This window comes from Anomaloglossus baeobatrachus, chromosome 5, assembly GCF_048569485.1.
Source record: "Anomaloglossus baeobatrachus isolate aAnoBae1 chromosome 5, aAnoBae1.hap1, whole genome shotgun sequence".
Taxonomy (NCBI): Eukaryota; Metazoa; Chordata; class Amphibia; order Anura; family Aromobatidae; genus Anomaloglossus; species Anomaloglossus baeobatrachus.
Genome location: NC_134357.1, coordinates 278,246,703 through 278,269,756, shown reverse-complemented (window position 1 = coordinate 278,269,756; position 23,054 = coordinate 278,246,703). Strand labels below are relative to the sequence as shown.

At 49.4% G+C, this 23,054-nt stretch overlaps 1 pseudogene; it reads right to left on the bottom strand.

Annotated features, from left to right (window-relative positions):
• Nucleotides 1-10,830: 10,830 nt before the first annotated feature.
• Nucleotides 10,831-11,351, bottom strand: LOC142312745 (heat shock protein 30C-like; annotated as a pseudogene).
• Between the last annotated feature and the right edge of the window lie 11,703 nt (nt 11,352-23,054).

Below are 23,054 nucleotides of genomic sequence, written 5' to 3'. Positions count from 1 at the left end.
GAGTTGGGGCAAAGTGCCAGGATTGGCACGTCTAATGGATGCGCCACTTCTGGGGCGGCTGAAGCCTGCTATTTTTAGGCTGGGGAGTGTCCAATAACAGTGGACCTCTCTAGTCTGAGAATATCAGACCCTAGCTGTCCGCTTTACCTTGGCTGGTGATCCAATTTGGGGGGAGCCCACGTTTTTTGTTTTAAATTATTTATTTAATGTAAAATAACAGCGTGGGGTGCCTCTGTTTTGGATTACCAGCCAAGGTGAAGCTGCCAGCTGTGGTCTGCAGGCTACAGCCGTCTGCTTTACCCTAGCTGGCTACAAAAGATGGGGGGACCTCAAGTCGTTTTTTTTTTAATTATTTATTTTTTGGCTAAATACAAGGCTAAGCACCCTTTAGTGCCACATGAAAGTCACTAAAGGGTGCCAGCTTAGAATATGCAGGGGGGTGGGGCATTATATAGGTCTTTCTCATCTATCTATCTATCTATTCATCTATCCATCTTTCCCTCTATCCATTATCTGTCTATCGATTATCTATCTATTATCTATATTATTTATTGCAGTTTAGCATTAAAAAAACGCAGGGACCAACCTGCGGAAAAACCGCGGCAAAAACGCATGCGTTTTTCCCGCGGTTTTGGTGCGGTTTTTTACCGCAGGTGCGGTAATCTACAACTCCCAGAAGTTTCTCAAGAAATTTTCTTGAGAAAAATCACTTTCCTAGTGCGCACATAGCCTAAAACCATTAAAGAAAGCAGCACCTTTCAATGTTTTCATCATTTTCAATCATTTTATTGAATTTCTTCTACTTTTAGTAAATATTAAAGATGTTTTTTTCTAATATAATTGACAGATGTTATTGGTAATACATACGTTTTATATGCTATTGTCTTTTCTCAAGTTCAGCATTTTCCCAAGTCAGCCATCCTCCATTCATCTACTCCTGGGTGCAGTGTTGGATTAACTCTTTAGACCTCCATCGGCAGATCAGGTTACTACATCTGACCCCTTCTGCTCAAGGCACAATATTTATGCATGAAACAAACTTATAGTTCCTATTGCTTATATCATTTAGTAGTATTTATTTTGATTTATATTTATAACTCAATAAAAAAAGGATTAAAAATGTAACATGCTTTCTGTGTTGTTTCCATACCGTTCTAAGGACCAAAATTTAAAGGGATTTCTAAATATAGGTGATTTACCCTTAGTGTATGCCATTGTTATTCAACTCCAGTTCTTGCTACCATTAACAGATCATACTTTGAGGATTTCCTTACTATTTTACAGGAGAGAGGACCTATGGCAATTCTGATTTTTCGATAATAATCCCATCACCTGTGCACTGCTAAGGAAATCCTGAAGACATGGTCTGTTGGTGAGTCCGTGAAGACTGGAGGTGAGGAACATTGCTGTATGCCATCTATATATCCGTGACGGTCCAGTGCTGGAAGCAGAGCTCCAAGCTTTGGATATGAACTATGTCAGGTACAATGAACTGAGCTGGAATATCATGCACAGACTATAAAATGTACAGAGCTGTGTCTGGTCATCAAAAAGGAATATTAAAGTTGTGGAATACCCCTTAATATAGAGTATCCCTAGAGGACCAAAAAATATCCATATATTTATTTATCTGTCAATAGTCTGACAAAAGAACACCGCTTCCACATTTGTTCGGTCAGTATCACACTATAGATGTAGCACTTCCTGAGCATGCAGAAGTTTGCTAGTCATGATCAATGGTGCAAATTGAGTAAAATCAAATGTACCAAAACGTTGCACAATTCACTAATTTGGAGAAGATTTCATTTACATCAGTCCTTGTGGTGAAAGTTTGCTATATTTGGTGGCGTTGCATTCGGCTATTTTTGTCAGTCCCATGGACAGTGAATTAAACAGAGTCCATACATGAGCACTACCACCCCATTCAGATGGTGGAATCAGCACCCCCATATTCCATATCTAATGTGGATAAGTGATAAGTTGTGTTTATGGGAAAACCCTTTCAACCACACACCTATAAGTAGTTTTTAACTGGTCCAAACTATGGAACGAACTAATGTAAAAATAAATTAGTGCATTATATGTTTGTAAAAATATTCACATTGATGTTACTTTTCTAAGCTTGGGATAATAAGTGTGAGAATTGTTTTTAATAATCTTTAATTATTAATAATACAGACATATAATACTTAAAGTGCACCAATCGCCAAGGATTTTCCTATATAACCTAAAGCCAGTGCTATACTGGCACTATCAGGCTGATTCTATACATACCTGTAGTGGTCAGCTCGGATGTATAGTTTTTGAAATCCAAGCAAGTAAAGTTTGTGAAATGTACAGCTGTTTTATTGGCAGCAGCTGCGGAGCAGGTAGTAACTGGGGTGAGTTTTCATTGTGATTTCTGCCCCCTCCCTGTTGTTCCTCCCCCTTTTATATATGCTAATTCAATTATAGCATTTTACTAATGGTTGTGACTATATCCCAGTGGCTAGAAGGACCTTGGGCAGGACTGGCTTGGTTAGTGGGCGTGACCAGCTTGGATAGTGGGGGTGGTGATGTTTCCTCCCGTCCACTATAATGATGCAAAGGGAGCTTCACCCCCTCCTGCACGCCTCCATCTTGGGGTCTTACCCCAAGCCCTCCACTTCTATTATAATCAACTCCAGGACCACGTTGACTTAGAAAAATAATGTTGCTTTTCGGTATCAGCTTTGTTGGTGGAGGCCCTGCCTCTTCTGGACACATGAGTATGATGTCAGCAGAGGTCCTTCTAGCCATCTTAGTGACATATTAGTAACAGGTAATGGCTAAATCCCAGTAGCTAGAAGGACCTTTGCTGATGTCATATCCATGTGACCAGAGAAGGCGGGGACTCCACCAACAAACACAGGTGATACCAGGAAGCAACATTATTTTTCCAAGTCCACGTGAGTATGGAATTGATTATAATAGAAGTTGGGTTCTGGGGGTAAGACCCACAGATGGGGGCACAGGAGCGGGCGAAGCCCCCCCTTTGCATCTCTATAGTGGACAGGAGGAAACATCACGCCCACTAACTAAGCCAGTCACGCCCACTAAACAAGCCAAATGTTACGGGGGGCTGTCTGATAATAACCGAAAGGAGTATCAGACAGTCAGGGTCCACCGTGCAAAGACTTTGCTGCAGACTATGGCAGAGTGCAATACCTCTGTTAACTCACAGAAGGATATAATAAGTAAGTAAAGCAATTCCTCCCTTACTTGGAGGGTGTGTGGAATGATCTCTGTTAATAATCACAGAGACAAAGGCAATGTGTGCGAAATGGCACCTACCTAGGTCCGCTCTTCTAGTGGTGCAAAAGAGACGAACAGCAGCGTAAGCCGCACAAAGCTCCTACCTGCGTTCGCTCCACTAGTGTGCGAGGACACGAACCACTAGATATGGCACCTGCCTAGGTCCGCTCTTCTAGTGGTGCAAAAGAGACGAACAGCAGCGTAAGCCGCACAAAGCTCCTACCTCTGTTCGCTCCCCTAGTGTGCGAGGATACGAACAACTGCCAGACGCAGTATAAGGAACGTTACCCTAGCGGCAACGTCCACCTACGAGTAGAATCACAAGGCCCAGCCAGACCATGTGCCTCAGGCACCTGCCTATGTCCGCTCCCCTAAGAGGTAAGGATACGGACAGCAGCCGAAGCTGTAAGGTATAAGAACGCTACCCTGCCGGTAGCGCTCACCTAGCATAGACAGAGGAATGCCTAGAGGAACGCGCACAGAGCGTCTACTCATATGCATGAACCAAGAGGACTAAGCACCATGCGGCGTGTGTCAGGGTCTTATATAGACTCTGTGCCTCATCCAAGATGGAGGACACCAGAGCCAATCCGCTGCCAGAACGACAGGAGTGACGTCATGCTGGCCTATCACCGAGCAAGACGTCACAAGCACATGACCAGCGACCAATCGGCATAGAAGGTGTCAGAGACATGTGACCTCGTGTCAGCGATGATGTCACCCGCACATGTGCAATGGCTCCAAGATTGAACTTAGTCTCCGGCGCTCGCACATGTGCAGTAGCAAGAAATCTGGACTTAGTCTCCAGCGCTCGCACATGTGCAGTAGCAAGAAATCTGGACATAGTCTCCAGTGCTCGCAGCAACCGTAACAGTACCTCCCCCTCAAGGGCCCCCCTCCCGGCGACGCAGGTAATCGGCAACTAAGTCGGGAGCATGGACAGCCTCCTCAGGCTCCCAAGAGCGATGTTCCGGGCCATAGCCCTCCCAATCTATCAAGAAGAACCTGCGCCCTCTAACCATCTTAGAACCAACTATGGCTCGTACCTCATAGCTAGAGCGAGAGGAATCAGAGGCAGGAGAGTGCACTTCACGAGCGTGAGGTAAAATAGCCGGCTTTAGCAGTGAGACATGGAATTTGTCATGAATCCTAAGATGGACAGGTAACTTCAATTGGTAGACTACAGGATTTACCTGTCGAAGAACCTCATAAGGACCCAGGAAGCGAGGAGCAAATTTGGCAGAGCTCACTCTAAGTCTCACGTGTTTTGCAGAGAGCCACACAAAGTCCCCTGGAGAAAAGACAGGAGCCGGGCGACGAAACCGATCGGACACCGTCTTCATACGGTCCTTAGCTGCTTGGATCGACTCTTGAGTCCGATCCCAAACCTCTCTGGCATTAGTTGCCCAGTCGGCCACAAGAGGAGGAGGTGCAGCAGCAGGAAACGGTACCGGTACCCTAGGGTGTTGCCCATTATTGAGTACGAACGGTGTCTGCCCAGTGGCCTCAGCCAGCGAATTGTTAAGGGCAAATTCTGCCCAGGGTAGGAGGGAGGACCAGTTATCGTGGTTCTCAGCAACAAAGTGTCGAAGGTATATAATCATAGATTGATTGGTACGTTCAACCAAACCATTAGTCTCCGGATTGTATGCCGAAGAGAGATTCAACTCAATTTGCAGAAGGCTACAAAGATCTCGCCAGAAACGGGAAGTAAATTGCGGGCCTCTATCACAAATGATACGATCTGGCATCCCGTGAAGCCTAAAGACATGCTTGAGGAATAGTTTGGCTAGTACCCTGGAAGATGGGATTCTCGATAACGGTACGAGATGAACCATCCGGGAGAAATGGTCCGTAATGACCCACACAAATCTATGTCCCTGTGAACATGGAAGATCACCCACAAAGTCCATGCCTACCACCTCCCATGGTCTATCTGGCACTGGTAAAGGATGCAAGAGCCCAGCCGGTCTCTGCCGTAATGGACGGTTGCGAGCACACGAGTAGCAGGAACCGACATATCTCTTGACGTGGCTGGCTAAGTGTGGCCACCAATACCACCTCTCCAGTAACTCTCGTGTCCGCCTAATACCAAAATGCCCACCCACCTTTGAGGTGTGGGCCCATGACAGTATATCATTCTGTCGATCAGGCGGAACAAAGGTCTTGCCCGGTGGGATTTGGTCTAACGTCACAGGGGAGAGCGTATGAAAAACCCTGGAGGGAAGGATAAGACGAGGTTCGTCAATCTCTTCCTGGGTAGAAAGCATAGAGCGAGACAGGGCGTCTGCCTTGTTATTCTTACTCACAGACAAATAGTTGATGGAGAAGTGAAAGCGGGAGAAAAACAAGGACCAGCGGGCTTGGCGAGGATTCAGACGCTGAGCGGTTTGTAAGTACGTCAGATTCTTATGGTCTGTATAGACCTGGAAAGGATGTTTTGCTCCTTCCAGCAAGTGACGCCACTCCTCCAAGGCTAATCTCAAGGCGAGCAGTTCCCTATCCCCAATGGTATAGTTTCTCTCTGCCGGTGAAAAGGTTTTAGCAAAGAAGAAACACGGCCTTTTTCTACCTGCACCGTTCTTTTGATACAAGACCGCACCAGCACCCACTGAAGAGGCATCAACCTCTAAGAGGAAGGGCTTACTCTCATCGGGTCTTTGAAGAACGGGAGCAGTTGAAAAGTGTCTTTTTACTGCCTCAAAAGCCTGAGATGTCTCAGTAGACCAGGCTTTGGGATTAGCACCTTTCTTAGTCAAGGCCACCAAAGGGGCCACCAAAGTAGAAAAATGGGGTATGAACTGCCTGTAATAATTTATGAATCCTAAGAAGCGTTGCACCGCCTTCAAGGAATGAGGTTCGGACCATTGCAGGACAGCAGAGAGCTTCGCAGGATCCATAGCCAGACCCTCTTGTGAGATAATGTAACCCAAAAAAGGCAATGAGGACTGCTCGAATACACATTTCTCGAGTTTAGCAAACAATGAGTGCTCCCTTAAACGGGAAAGGACACGAACGACATCCTGACGATGAGTCTCCAGATCAGGAGAAAAAATCAGGATGTCGTCCAGATACACCACTACTGAGGATAACAGTAAATCCCTGAACACATCGTTTACGAAGTCCTGAAATACTGCGGGTGCATTACATAACCCAAAAGGCATGACGAGGTATTCATAGTGACCGTCTCGGGTGTTAAAAGCGGTCTTCCATTCGTCACCCTTTCGAATTCGTACCAAGTTGTACGCACCCCGCAGATCCAACTTCGTAAAAACTTGAGCTCCTCTCAGTCTGTCAAAGAGCTCCGAAATTAAAGGTAATGGGTATTTGTTCTTTATTGTGATTGCGTTGAGACCCCTGTAATCTATGCAGGGACGCAAATCACCCTCTTTCTTCCGAACAAAGAAAAACCCAGCTCCCGCGGGAGAGACAGACTTACGAATGAACCCCTTCTCTAAGCTCTCTCTTATATAGGTCGACATGGCCTCCGACTCAGGTATCGACAGGGGGTAAACCCTGCCTTTAGGTGGAACCGAACCTGGGATAAGGTCTATGGCACAGTCATACGGCCTATGGGGTGGAAGAACCTCAGCACCCTGTTTGGAGAACACGTCAGCGAAATCCAAATAGGGTGTAGGTATGGGAGAGAGATCAGTTGATGCAACCGCAACGACCTTAGGTGGTAAGGGAAGACATCGGGACTGACATTTCGAACCCCAACTAATAATGCTGTCAGACTCCCAGTCAATGTGAGGAGCATGAGTCCGAAGCCATGGAAGACCCAGAAGGACGTCGTCTATACCCTCAGGCAAAACAAGAAAAGAAATCTCCTCTATGTGACCCTGAGACAGGGAAAGGCGCAAGGGAACTGTCCTCAATGTAATGGAGTCAGACAACATAGTTCCATTAACAACACGGACAGGAATAGGCGCCTCTAACATGATAAAGGGAATATTGTGTCCCTTTACAAATCCTGAGGACACAAAAATCCCGTCAGCTCCGGAATCCACAAAAGCCATAATAGGCCATGTATTCTCAGATAACGAGAGCTGACCTGGGATACAACACTTAGAGGGTGCAGAAGACGTCTCTAGTAACCCCCCTCTAATGGTTACTAGGCCAGGGAGTTTCCCTGACGACTAGGACACTTGTTGGCATAGTGCCCAGCCTGACGACATACGTAATATATAGTAGGACCAGACTTGCGTAGTCTGGAGAACGTATGACCTAACTCCATAGGAGTGGGAGATGTTTCAGATGCTGAGGAAGATGGTAGTGGACCCTCAACAACTGGAATAGCCCGATGCTTAGGGCGTGAGGAAGAGACCTCGAGTCTACGTTCCTTATGGCGTACATCGATCCTCGTTGCTACTGTGATCAAGTCCTCCAGAGAAGCAGGGACCTCACGAGTAGCAAGGGCATCCTTGACATAGCCTGCCAACCCTCTCCAGAAGATAGGAATCAACACCTTCTCTGGCCAATCTAGTTCTGCCACCAGAGTTCTAAAAGCAATGGCATAAGAACTAGTGGATAACGAACCCTGAGATAGAACTAACAGTCTCAGGGCCGCATCATGGGTAACCTGCAGACCCATGAATACCGCCTTAAGAGCATCAAGAAAGTCTTGATGTCTCAGAGTAACCACATCAGAGCGCTCCCATAGGGGAGTCGCCCATTCTAAGGCTTTGTCCTGAAGTAAGGAGATGATAAAGCCTACTCTGGACCTCTCCGTAGAGAAGCGAGAAGAGTTGACCTCTAGGTGTATCTGACACTGACTAATGAAACCACGACATGATCTGGCATCGCCAGAATATCTGTTTGGCAGAGCAAGTCGAGGATCATGTGCAGATGTCACCATGGTCTGAGGTTTATCCTCTATACTCTTGAGCCGTGACTCAAGTACTTGTATGTAACGGTGTAACTGCTGATATTCTGCCATAACTGCCAGACCCTTGGCTCAGTCCTAATGTTACGGGGGGCTGTCTGATAATAACCGAAAGGAGTATCAGACAGTCAGGGTCCACCGTGCAAAGACTTTGCTGCAGACTATGGCAGAGTGCAATACCTCTGTTAACTCACAGAAGGATATAATAAGTAAGTAAAGCAATTCCTCCCTTACTTGGAGGGTGTGTGGAATGATCTCTGTTAATAATCACAGAGACAAAGGCAATGTGTGCGAAATGGCACCTACCTAGGTCCGCTCTTCTAGTGGTGCAAAAGAGACGAACAGCAGCGTAAGCCGCACAAAGCTCCTACCTGCGTTCGCTCCACTAGTGTGCGAGGACACGAACCACTAGATATGGCACCTGCCTAGGTCCGCTCTTCTAGTGGTGCAAAAGAGACGAACAGCAGCGTAAGCCGCACAAAGCTCCTACCTCTGTTCGCTCCCCTAGTGTGCGAGGATACGAACAACTGCCAGACGCAGTATAAGGAACGTTACCCTAGCGGCAACGTCCACCTACGAGTAGAATCACAAGGCCCAGCCAGACCATGTGCCTCAGGCACCTGCCTATGTCCGCTCCCCTAAGAGGTAAGGATACGGACAGCAGCCGAAGCTGTAAGGTATAAGAACGCTACCCTGCCGGTAGCGCTCACCTAGCATAGACAGAGGAATGCCTAGAGGAACGCGCACAGAGCGTCTACTCATATGCATGAACCAAGAGGACTGAGCACCATGCGGCGTGTGTCAGGGTCTTATATAGACTCTGTGCCTCATCCAAGATGGAGGACACCAGAGCCAATCCGCTGCCAGAACGACAGGAGTGACGTCATGCTGGCCTATCACCGAGCAAGACGTCACAAGCACATGACCAGCGACCAATCGGCATAGAAGGTGTCAGAGACATGTGACCTCGTGTCAGCGATGATGTCACCCGCACATGTGCAATGGCTCCAAGATTGAACTTAGTCTCCGGCGCTCGCACATGTGCAGTAGCAAGAAATCTGGACTTAGTCTCCAGCGCTCGCACATGTGCAGTAGCAAGAAATCTGGACTTAGTCTCCAGCGCTCGCACATGTGCAGTAGCAAGAAATCTGGACATAGTCTCCAGTGCTCGCAGCAACCGTAACACCAGTGACGCCCACTAACTAAGCCAGTCATGCCCACTAAGCAAGCCAGTCACGCCCAAGGTCCTTCTAGCCATTGGGATATAGTCACAACCATTAGTAAAACGCTATAATGGAATTAGCATAAATAAAAGGGGGAGGAACAACAGGCAGGGAGGTGGAAATTACTATGAAAACTCACCCCAGTTATTACCTGCTGCCAATCAAAAAGCTGTGCATTTCACAAACTTTACTTGCTTGGATATCAAAACCTATACATCCTAGCTGATAACTGAAGGTATATATAAAATCAGCATGATAGTGCCAATATAGCAATGGCTTTAGTTTATATAGGAAAATACTGCTGATTGGTACACTTTTTTAGGATTTAGTCACCAAGCTTATATTCTCTGTGAGCTGCATAAATAATGGACAAAAACTATGGTTTCAGTGCTGGGTCACTTACTGGGCTTCTTGCTATAGTTTTAATAAATCCCTTTTAGCTGTTGCAGTTCTGCGACTTTTCTCATAGATGAACTCTGTATAACCCGCCCACACCACTGATTGACAGCTTTCTGTTTATTCTGTGTATAGGCAGAAGGTTGCAAAAGATAGTAAAGTGGTTACCACTGTTTGACAATCAAAAGGTGTCACACATGGATTCTTTAAAGCAGGCACGGATCAAATTAAAGTTTTAAGTTTTAATATAAAAAATTCAGCGTCTACAATAAAAGGTATCAAATATAGAGATAAAAACAACACACAAATATGCTAAACAGTTCTACAATTAAAAAAAGGAGAATTACAGAAATACCCAATTGTTGCCGTCTACACTTACCTTCTGTTGACAGGAAGACTGAGGAGCGCGTGCATGGCGGACAGGATGACCGGAAAGCACGTACCTGGCAGACAGGGAGTCTGGGAGTATGTTCCCAGTGGACAAGGAGACCGGGGAGCACATGCCCGGCGGACAGAGAGACCAAAGACCATGTGCCCGGTGGATAGGAAGACCGGGGAATGCGTGTCCGGCAGACAGGGTAACCGGGCAGTGCGTGCCCACTGGACAGCATGACTGGGGAGCATTTGCCCGGCAGACAGGGTGACCGAGGAGCACATGCCTGGTGGACAGGGTGACTGGGGCCTGTCTGCTCAGCCTAGCTGAAAGGTGATCGGGGCCCATGTGCCCAGCCCAGCTGACAGGTGATCGAGGAGCATGTGCCTGGCATGACTAGGGAGCGAGTGCCCGTCATGTGCAGTAGACCTCTCTGAAGCCAGGATGCATACACCCTGCTTCATATTGGGCATGACCGGAAGTGCCCGGCATTCACAAGCGCGGTACAGCAAACACAGGTATGCGCGTCACTGCTGTGATGCTGAATTGAATAGCATGTCAGTATGTCCCTATGGGCGTGCTAACATGCTAAGAGGGCGGCTCGTCGGCGGACATAACGCCTTTGGGGCTAGTCCCCATGCTCATTAGCATAAGATAAAAGATCTTTAGAAATACTTTTTCTAAACATCCCTTTTTTCACCAGCCGGCAACACCAGTCTAGGAGCCAGAAAGCGGAGCTGGCCATCTTTGGACAGGGAGCACACAACGTCCTCAGGGTTGACGTCCTGTGAGAGCTCTGCTTCTCTCTTCCACTCTTTGTACTCATGGAAATAGCCGCCATTCTCCATCTCCTTTTTCGTGTCATGCTTTCCTGATACAATGAGTCTCCTGCCTTCTGTTCTAAATGTCAGCTCCTCAGGAGAAAAGCCACTTATGTCCAGAGTGAGCTCAAAGTTTTTCTTCCCCTCTTTGCCTGTGGTGGAGGTGTTCTTGTCAGTGGTTGCAGAGCTTCTGCTCAGATTGTCTCTCCAGTCCATGTCCTGTGCCAGGTGCTGGTAAGCCTGGTGGACACGCGGCATTCTCCGCTCCATGTACTTGGTCATCATGTCCTCATCCAGGGGGTCAAACATGAGTTGTGTAGCTGACCAAAGACTGAGGGCAGTCTCCCGTATAAAGACCGCAGATCGCTGAGAGGAAACATCTTTGGATAATTTTGCTGAAGCTTCTTGTCTCGGGAGAGTTGGAGGCAATGTGTCAGCTGCTGCTTTCTTGGTGATCAGTACTGCAGGTGGATCCAGCTCAGCTTCTTATATATTCACTGCTGAGTCTTCTTGATTCTTCCTGACACTTCCATGTGCTCTCTGTATATGGAGTATAAGGGAGGACACTGTGCACAAACACCAAATCATAAATGAGGGGAGGGCACTGTGTGCAAACACCGAGTCATAAATGAGGGGAGGACACTGTGTACAAACACCGAATTATAAATGAGGGGAGGGCAGATGTGGTGCGAGCAGCTTCCAGCATGGACTGGAAAGTGACAGGAGGGCGGGGGAGAAAAGTGACTGCTGGAGATTGCTAGATATTTCTCGCTTGTGTTTGTTATATCACTAACCTTATTTTAAAAGAAATATATGGTAAACATAACATTAAATATATCCATATACAAATTCAATAGCTCTAAGGGGCACTTTGCACACTGCGACATCGCAGGTGCGATGTCGGTGGGGTCAAATTGAAAATGACGCACTTCCGGCATCGCATGCGACATCGCAGTGTGTAAAGGCTGGATGATACGATTAACGAGCGCAAAAGCGTCGTAATCGTATCATCGGTGTAGCGTCGGCGTAATCCATGATTACGCTGACGCAATGGTCCGATGTTGGTCCTCGCTCCTGCGGCAGCACACATCGCTGTGTGTGAAGTCGCAGGAGCGAGGAACGTCTCCTACCGGCCTCACTGCGGCTTCCGTAGGATATGCGGAAGGAAGGAGGTGGGCAGGATGTTTACATCCTGCTCATCTCCGCCCCTCCGCTCTGATTGGCCGCCTGCCGTGTGACGTCGCAGTGACGCCGCACGACCCGCCCCCTTAACAAGGAGGCGGGTCGCCGGCCACAGGGACGTCGCACGGCAGGTGAGTGTGTGTGGGAAGCTGGCGTAGCGATAAATTTCGCTACGCCAGCTATCACCACATATCGCTGCTGCGACGGGGGCGGGCACTATCACACTCGGCATCGCAGCATCGGCCTGCGATGTCGTAGTGTGCAAAGCCCGCCTAAGGGTATGTGCCCACGATGAGGACTCGCTGCTTCCTGAGCGCAGCGAGTTCTGACCTGCGGGGCCGCACGTCTCCTCCGCAGGAGAATGCAGGAGACCGCAGCTGCTTGTACCCATGATCAGGGTTCAGTGCGCTGCGGTCTCTCGCTTGTGTTCTCCCTACGGAGGATGCAGACGAATCCGCAGCAAACAATTGACATGCTGCGGCCTGGAAAGCTGCACCGCAGGTCAGTGTTTGCTGCTGAAAAATGAAACATAGTGGGCACGGGATTTTTAGAAATCCCATCCACTGTGCTTGTACTGTACAACGCAGTGTTTTGGAAGCAGGTGAGATAGGCTGTGTTCAAAACACTGCAAACACTGATCGTGGTAAAAACAACCTAGATGACAGATGAAATGTTTGTACTATTTCTGTACAACTTGGGATAGGTGTTGAGGTGTTTTTATGGGCCCAATACTTCTTATTCAAACTTTTCTTCTGAAAGGTAAAAGTAAAACCCTTTTTATATTCAGGCCTCCTTCACATGCATGTCACGTGTATCCAATATGTGTGGCATGAATTTTTTTCACAGATGTTACACATACCCATTCAGAGTCTCCACTAGGAATTAGGAATTGCTCCCACTTATCCATACTGCCCCTATGCTCCCACTTATCCATACTATCGCCTGTGCTCCAAGTCATCCATACTGTCCCCCCCCCTAAGTTCTTACCTCTCCACACTTTGACGGCCATTAAGCATTACTGCTATGCATACACGCTAACTGCAGCTCCAGGAACATAGCAGTAACTTTCAAATTGCCACCCGCCTATCAGAGAGCACTCTGACAAACACGACCTTTGATAGGCCGGCGGCCAGTAAACATCTCTGCTATGCGTTGCATGCTGACATCACACCGCAGCGCTTAGCAGTGATGTTTGATGGTGCATAGGCTTGTTCTAATGACCGCGGTTGCCAGCGACGGTCCCTCTCTATCCAGCATGGGGGCCTACCAAGGACTTGGTGACATAAAAGGATCCCTCGCTGTCCAACCAGGTCAGTCAGACCCTGGTGGCGAGGGCCTCCCTTCCCCTCTGGACCATGGTACAGTTGCACTGGCTGCACTGGCGGTATGTCCGCCACTGCCCCCCAGCCATAACAATGACATAATATGTTTTATTCACACTATGAATAAAAGTGATGAGACACCAAAAAAGCGCCAGTGGATCTCCAGACCATCCCATGTGGATTTTGATGTTTTTTCTATTCATTATGGAAAATCAATAAACAAGTCACGTTTTTTTTCCCAATGAGAGTTGTGAATGTGCCGTTTTCCTTCAATCCTCAAAAACACGCACCAAGTTGGAAGTCCACAACAGGACTAGCACCATCGGATATGGAAAAGACATGTGAAAATACAGAAACTTGAAAAGGGTCCCCAAAATGCTCACAAGTTTGATAAAACTACACAGATTGAGATTATAGCTTTATACTGTAAGAATTTTTGGCAGAATCAGATTAATTTCATTAAAGGAAATCTATCAGTAGATTTTTGCTATGTAATCTGAGAGCATCATGGTGTAGGGGAAGTGAGTCTGACTACAGTGATGTGTCATTTACTAGGCTGTTTCTTGCTGTTTCAATACAGTCAGTGTTGTACCAGCAGGATATTATTACTACAGGACAACTTCTCAGATGCCTCCTGGTCCAACCACGCTCACAACACTGATTAACAGCTCTTTGTCACTATACAATGTACACATAAAGCTGTGATGTGGGCAGGTGCAATATGAAGCTGGGTGTACACGTTCCAGCATCAAACTGAAGTAGTGCGCATGACCGAAAGTCCGGGCTCATGAGCCAAAATCCAGCGTTGGGGGGCGATGGTGGAGGAGAGGTGAGTGAGATCATCTTCTGACGCATTAATTAGCATGTTAGTACACCCAGAGGGGCGTGCTAACATGCTAAAGTAGCCGCCCAGCAAGGGAAGCAACGCCCTCGGGACTAGCTCATTAGAATACGATACAAGATCTTTTTAAATACTTTTTCTAAAGATCTCTTTATCTATGCTAGTGTATACAGGGACGGTATTTATCGATTAAATACTTGAATGCTTGTGCTTGTGCATTTATATCCATTGCCTTTACAAAGTTCTTCATTAGGCCAAACTTGATATGCAATGGTGGTAACAAAATCTTTTGTGTATCAACAAGTGCTGGATGCAGGACATGTTTATTCCCTGGCTAAAGTGAATGTTGAAGAGGAAAGTCTCTTATTGTAGTGATTTTCTCTTGCATGACTATCCCTCTCACACAGAAAGCAGCAGTACTTTGTGAATCCACCCTGAAGACAAAGTAAGTGTGTGACGCCCTGGGCAAGCCAGGGGTCACAGGTCACAACACCACATGCACCCCACATTCCCTGCAGGCACACCGAAGTCAAAACTTAAATCCTTGTTGCCTTCCTCCAGGGGCTGGTGTCCACACCAGGGGGTGGGCCAGGCGGTTGGCTCCGCCCACCGAGGAGTTCACAGCCCTGGAGGCGGGAAAACCAGGCAGATAGTTTGGAGTTTGAAGTAGAAGGAGTAAACAGTTGTAGTTAGCTCAGGGAAGAGCTTGAGTGAAGAGTAAACAGTGAAGTAGAAGAAAGTGGTAAAGAAGCAAGAGAAAGTGACAGCTAGAAGCCTGAAGTTAGTCCGGGTGTGTGCCCCGGACTGAGACAGCAAGGTTGGCAGACGGCGGTGACCGTCTGCAGGAGAGAGTGCTCGGAGGTTGCCGAAAGGACCGTGGACGGAATGTGACCCGGCGGTACCGGAGCGGTATACAAAGAACAGTCAGCACCAGGGCAGGGGCCTTTCGGATCCCGGCAAGGCTAGGAGTCACCATAATTTGCCAAATCCGTCAGTGAAGGGGACGACTGTCTCCCAACAACCAAGTCCAGTTTGAAGGCAACAGTCCGACTATAGAGGGGAGACACCGCCACCGCCAAGGCACCAGTTTCCCAGGGCCAGCGCCTGCGGGCAAGAGTGGAGCTCCTCCGGCTCATATCCAAGTCGGGGAGCGGGTTACCGGTGGGAACCCATCGCTACCAAACAACAACACATAGGTGCAGGGAAGAGACGTCACCGTCAACTGCAGGGGATATCAGCAGCGCAACCGTCTGAGGGACCCGTCCAACCAGCCGTTTGTTTACCGAGAACTGTGTCGTGTTTACTGGCTGAGTGAGTACCTCCGTGCCGTGCGGCACAGCGCTGCCTCTGCGCCCCTGCACCTCCACAGGCCCCATAGCCCGCCTGTTCACCATCCCCAACCCACAACTCTGGGCCCCGGGATCACCAACCCCTACCTACGGAGGGGCAACACAACAACTGGCTGCTCCATACCATCACTCCCGGGATTCCCCAGCCTGAGCAGTGGTGGTGTACATCCCTTCACCACAACCGTGGGTGGCGTCACGGACAATCCACAATCCCCACACCCAAAACCTCCCTTTTCACTCACGGGCGAGGAGCGCCGCTAGAGTCCCCGGGATCCGGCCCATCGCTCGAGCCACCGAGCAGCAGCAGGCCGCAGCAGCCGCGGCAGCCGAACCCGAGCAGTGGGAGAGCGCGGCGTCCCCTCCTCCGCCCGCGACAACTTGGCGTCACGAACAGGATCTTACCGCTCTGCCGTCTGGTAGAGGTGCGCCTTGTTACCGCCGGAGGTGTCCGGCCAGAAAAATTCAGAAGCCGCCATCTTTGGCGCGAAAAGTCCCCGCTCGAGCGTCTTCTCGAGTAGTGGAGGCGCGAAGGCCAAAACCCGCCCCGATAGAGGAGGGGCCGGAGAGAAGCTAAGGGGGACGCGATGGCGGCTGGCTGCATGTGAGCGCAGCTATAAAAGCAGGGACGCCAGGACTCTGCAGTCACCCTGTTCCTGGAAGAAGTCGCCAGCAGAATGTGGATGCCGTCCCGCAGCACCGTAGCCCCCGCGCCGGGAACCGCGGCGTGGGTGGAGATCCGGACCACGCAGCTCTATCAAAGGCTGCAGGTCAAGATGCAGCTCCTCATGGAGGAGTGGGAGGCCGACATGGCGGACGTAATAGCGACCGTGCGGAGACGCGAGGAGGAAGCTGAGGAAGGGAGGGTGAGTGACCCATGCCCCGATGCCCTTGAAGCCCCATCGCGGCTGCAGGACCCGGTCCAAGCCCTCTCGCCCTGTTACCTCCCTCGCCACCCGTCTCGGAAGCTGTGACCCCGCCACTAGGCCCGCTGCCACCGCAACCGGTAGCGATACCCAGTATGCCCGCCTCGGCGGGCCGACCTGTAGCCGGAGCCCGTAACAAGTCGGAGGTGCTGCCATGGAAGGCCCTGAAGTCTGCACCGGAGGCAGCCCCGGAGAAGTCCCCCGAGCCGGAGCAGATGACCTGTTCCGAGCCGAAGGCCCATCAGTGGAAAGCCCCTGTGCCCATCCCCCACACCTCGGCTGAGGTTGCGCCGGGTTGTCGCTGCAAGGCGGCACCCAAGGGCAAGACACCGCGGGACCTGCCGCCCAGATCCCTGACAGTGGGTAGCGTCCAGAATGTCCCGCGGGGCCCGACCCGTGCGCCGGAGCTCGCAGCAGCACCGTATTGGGACAGGGAGCCGGTACCGTTGGGCCCGGAGATCGGTGAAAGAGAGAAGAAGAAAGCGGAATTGGTGGCACGGGCAATCCGGGAGAAGGAGAACCTCCGCCAGGCGACGTTCCGTGTCCGGGGACCGCTGTATGAAGGACAGGTGAGGCGGTTTGATGTCCGCCGGGGCTATGGGTTTATCTACGAACCGGGCCTGGAGGCCGAAGTGTTTAAAGCCCGGCGGGACGTGAATGCCCACCTGCCCGAGGAGCACCCCGGCCGTAACCTGATGCCGGGTGACATCGTGCAGTATACCTGGAGAGAGGGGGTGGTTCGCCCTAGATGCCAAACTAAGGGGCAGCCAGGAGAGCCGAGTGAGTTCTGCACCCCCTCCCTTGGATGAAGCTGAATGTCCGGAGTAATGACAGCGGAGCACCGTTGTCCAGTCCCCGTTGGGACCACCACTGAGTTTTTGTTGAAAAAGTTTGAAAAGTGTTTGAAAGATGATGAGATGATTACCGAACAGTCACCTGATTGTCCTAACCGTGATTGAGAGAACCGGCCGTTGCCGGCACCGTTGTCCCCGTGGGGACCGTTTAAAAAGTTGCATGGAGGACTTTCCATGGACAAGCCCGTGAACTTGCAGGGCAACCACAAACGTTAGTGGCATGTAAATAAGTTGTTTTACCGTTACCGTTTCCGCAGTGCCGCCTCCGGAGAGGCAGGTTGGAGGGAGGGCCCGCAGTAGAGCCGGCTGGGGCCCAGCCACCACAGGAACCGGTGGCTACCCTCTGGAGGGGAAGGACAGATCCCGCTCGGGTAACTTGTGCTGGACTGGGGTCAAGGGGTGCTGCCTGGGTTTTAGGGGCAGCATCAGGGCCAGGGTACTTGGGTGGGAGAGAGCGGAGACCGTAACCGTAAACCGTTTGCAACGTTTAAGTAAGAGTACCTCCCGATGTGGGAAGAAGTTATTTTAATTGTAAATATGTTTACCGTTTTTCTATTTTCACAGAAAACAAAAGGAAAATAAAACCGGTGTTGGACGGGCAGCCCGAGGATGGTCTGCGTTTTACTAAGGGGGAATGTGACGCCCTGGGCAAGCCCGGGGTCACAGGTCACAACACCACACGCACCCCACATTCCCTGCAGGCACACCGAAGTCAAAACTTAAATCCTTGTTGCCTTCCTCCAGGGGCTGGTGTCCACACCAGGGGGTGGGTCAGGCGGTTGGCTCCGCCCACCGAGGAGTTCACAGCCCTGGAGGCGGGAAAACCAGGCAGATAGAGTTTGGAGTTTGAAGTAGAAGGAGTAAACAGTTGCAGTTAGCTCAGGGAAGAGCTTGAGTGAAGAGTAAACAGTGAAGTAGAAGGAAGTGGTAAAGGAGCAAGAGAAAGTGACAGCAAGAAGCCTGAAGTTAGTCCGGGTGTGTGCCCCGGACTGAGACAGCAAGGTTGGTAGACGGCGGTGACCGTCTGCAGGAGAGATTGCTCGGAGGTTGCCGAAAGGACCGTGGACGGGTGGTGACCCGGCGGTACCGGAGCGGTATACAAAGAACAGTCAGCACCAGGGCAGGGGCCTTTCGGATCCCGGCAAGGCTAGGAGTCGCCATAATTTGCCAAATCCGTCAGTGAAGGGGACGACTGTCTCCCAACAACCAAGTCCAGTTTGAAGGCAACAGTCCGACCGTAGAGGGGAGACACCGCCACCGCCAAGGCACCAGTTTCCCAGGGCCAGCGCCTGCGGGCAAGAGTGGAGCTCCTCCGGCTCATATCCAAGTCGGGGAGCGGGTTACCGGTGGGAACCCATCGCTACCAAACAACAACACATAGGTGCAGGGAAGAGACCGTCACCGTCAACTGCAGGGGATATCAGCAGCGCAACCGTCTGAGGGACCCGTCCAACCAGCCGTTTGTTTACCGAGAACTGTGTCGTGTTTACTGGCTGAGTGAGTACCTCCGTGCCGTGCGGCACAGCGCTGCCCCTGCACCTCCACAGGCCCCATAGCCCGCCTGTTCACCATCCCCAACCCACAACCCTGGGCCCCGGGATCACCAACCCCTACCCACGGAGGGGCAACACAACAACTGGCTGCTCCATACCATCACTCCCGGGATTCCCCAGCCAGAGCAGCGGTGGTGTACATCCCTTCACCACAACCGTGGGTGGCGTCACGGACAATCCACAATCCCCACACCCAAAACCCCCCTTTTCACTCACCGGCGAAGAGCGCCGCTAGAGTCCCAGGGATCCGGCCCATCGCTCGAGCCACCGAGCAGCAGCAGGCCGCAGCAGCCGCGGCAGCCGGACCCGAGCAGTGGGAGAGCGCGGCGTCCCCTCCTCCGCCCGCGACAAGTGGGCAACCACATTTATGTCACCACAGACGGGCCACAAATGTTGGTCATGTTTCAGGCCCCTCAACAGCTGTTTGATAATGTCATAGGTTTCCTTTATGTGGACTGCATAACCAACTGGAATTGAAGGTAGTGTATTGATATTATGCACTCCTACATACATTTTAAGCTCCACATAGCCCCCTATATACTTTATGAGCCCCACATAGACTCCTATATACATAGAAAAATTACATACACATGAAAAAAAAACCACCACATACTCACCTTGCTCCCGTTCTACCTTGCGGTCCGCTTCGGCCTTCAGTGCACTGACGCTCCACACAGCACATGCAATGATGATGTGACGTTATTGTGTCTGCTGTGCCTCATGCTGATTGGTAGAAGATGGAGCCAGTGGCCCATCCTCCACCAATGTGTTCATCGCTGGCTGCTTCCTGAGAGTGCAAATAGCAGTGACATCGGGTTGCAGCTGGGGTGGATGGGTGGTGGGGAAGGGCATTGTGCAGCCCGTGGTTCAATGTTTTCAGCCCTCTGACTTTCACGATCCACGTGACGGACTGAAACAGCCAGAGGGCCGGATGTTGCCCTTGGGCAGCACTTTGCCAAGCCCTGCTCTAGTCACCCAACTAAGGTCAAAAGAGTGTCCCTTTGGCCTCCATTAGGCAGGTATGTGACAGTATCATTTTTTACATATGGAATCATTCAGCAGACTGAGCTTTTAAATACAGAAGAATCCAGAAAAAATGAATACGGTGTGGTATAAATTGTTTTTTATTTTATAATGGGAGCCTATTAGTGACTGAGTGACAGAAGCCTATATAGTGGCATCTGTCAGAGATATACAGTAAGTAGGAAAGCATCCCAAATTATATCTACAATGAACACTGCACAATGCTTTATTTTCCTTCATGAAATCCTATATACAATTTTGTCTACAATTTTAGTCCTATATTTAATATGATGTCTCATACTGCATCTTCTGGCTTCTCAGAGTCCCAAGCTCTACGTTTTGGTGGAATTGGTTGCACAATAAACTCACTTTGTTTACGAACTCCGAATCTTTCCTCACTGTGAGGTCTTCTCATTGTCAAGAGGGTTTTAACTAGAGTTGAGCGCGGTTCTAGGTTCGTGGTTCTCCAGTTCGCGGCTCGAGTGATTTTGGGGGCTGTTCTAGATCGAACTAGAACTCGAGATTTTTGCAAAAGCTCGATAGTTCTAGATACATTCGAGAACGGTTCTAGCAGCAAAAAAAACAGCTAATTCCCAGCTGGCTTTCCGGTGAAATAGTGTAAGTCACTCTGTGACTCACACTATTATGAAATTTCAGTGTATAGTGTGTGGGAACAGCGCCTTCATATCACTGCTGTTTGTATAATGGCGATTGCCATTTTTTTTTTTTCCTTGTCTTCCTTCCCTAAGCGCGCGCGTGTAGTGGGGAGGGCCAGCATGTCAGCCAATCCCAGACACACACACAGCTAAGTGGACTTTTAGCCAGAGAAGCAACGGCATGTGTGATAGGATGTCCATGTCACATGTCCCTGCATTATAAAACCGGACATTTTCCTCCAGCACGCCATTATCTGCCTTCTGCGTCCTTGGTGTCAGACATCACTGGCGCAGCTCCTATCGCCGATACAGCTGTATACGCTCCATACACAGCGCTGGACAGCTTAGGGATAGCACTTTCTATCAGTCCTTTTAAGGGCTCATACCGGCAGGGTCAGAGCCATAGGTGACAGGTCCTGAAAACAGAGTTTAACAGCTACACAAGATGACAGCATCTGTGTAGCTAAGGTCAGGGATTTCCTCGCTGCATTTCCCCATTAGGAGGGAATAGAAAGGCAGGCTTCCTTTCCTCTATCCAGAGCCCCACAGCACTGGCACTGTACCCTCCTGTCCTCTGCACACTCCAACTCATTATAACTAAGCCATTATACTAGCAAACACTGAGTGTACCTAGTGGCATCCTAAACGTGGCTATTGGACTTCTGTATAGTCCCAGTAGTGCACAGATATTTGCAGCACGTCTGCCTGCATTGCACACTCAAACTGATAGTTACTAAGCCATTATACTAGCAAACACTGAGTGAACTTAGTGTCATCCTAAACGTGGCTGTTGGACTTCTGTATAGTCCCAGTAGTGCAAAGATATTTGCAGCACCTCTGCCTGCATTGCACACTCAAACTGATAGTTACTAAGCCATTATACTAGCAAACACTGAGTGAACTTAGTGTCATCCTAAACGTGGCTGTTGGACTTCTGTATAGTCCCAGTAGTGCAAAGATATTTGCAGCGCGTCTGCCTGCATTGCACACTCCAACTCATTATAACTAAGCCATTATACTAGCAAACACTGAGTGTACCTAGTGGCATCCTAAACGTGGCTGTTGGACTTCTGTATAGTCCCAGTAGTTCAAAGATATTTGCAGCACGTCTGCCTGCATGGCACACTCCAACTCATTATAACTAAGCTATTATACTAGCAAACACTGAGTGTACCTAGTGTCATCCTAAACGTGGCTATTGGACTTCTGTATAGTCCCACTAGTGCAAAGATATTTGCAGCACCTCTGCCTGCATTGCACACTCAAACTCATTGTTACTAAGCCATTATACTAGCAAACACTGAGTGTACCTAGTGGCATCCTAAACGTGGCTATTGGACTTCTGTATAGTCCCAGTAGTTCAAAGATATTTGCAGCACGTCTGCCTGCATGGCACACTCCAACTCATTATAACTAAGCTATTATACTAGCAAACACTGAGTGTACCTAGTGTCATCCTAAACGTGGCTATTGGACTTCTGTATAGTCCCACTAGTGCAAAGATATTTGCAGCACCTCTGCCTGCATTGCACACTCAAACTCATTGTTACTAAGCCATTATACTAGCAAACACTGAGTGTACCTAGTGGCATCCTAAACGTGGCTATTGGACTTCTGTATAGTCCCAGTAGTGCAAAGATATTTGCAGCACGTCTGCCTGCATTGCACACTCAAACTCATTATAACTAAGCCATTATACTAGCAAACACTGAGTGTACCTAGTGTCATCCTAAACGTGGCTATTGGACTTCTGTATAGTCCCACTAGTGCAAAGATATTTGCAGCAGCTCTGCCTGCATTGCACACTCAAACTGATAGTTACTAAGCCATTATACTAGCAAACACTGAGTGTACCTAGTGGCATCCTAAACGTGGCTATTGGACTTCTGTATAGTCCCAGTAGTGCACAGATATTTGCAGCACGTCTGCCTGCATTGCACACTCAAACTGATAGTTACTAAGCCATTATACTAGCAAACACTGAGTGTACCTAGTGGCATCCTAAACATGGCTATTGGACTTCTGTATAGTCCAAGTAGTGCACAGATATTTGCAGCACGTCTGCCTGCATTGCACACTCCAACTCATTATAACTAAGTCATTATACTAGCAATTTATGCTGCCAGTTTAAGGGCCGTAGTTGCATTGTCAGGTGTGAGGTAGCACGGTCGGCTGCGCAGCAGAAGACACGGGATCCAGGCATTAAGGTTCACAGCACACGGTTTTAATGTCCAAACAAAAGTCCATAACACAATACATGTGCCTCTCCAGCAGAAAACTCAGGGAGTTCTGTTCACTCCCCCACACCCGGCACACCTGCCCTTGTTCCTGATTCTATTTAACCCTTCCTTCAGCCTGTAGGGAAACAGCATTAACCCTA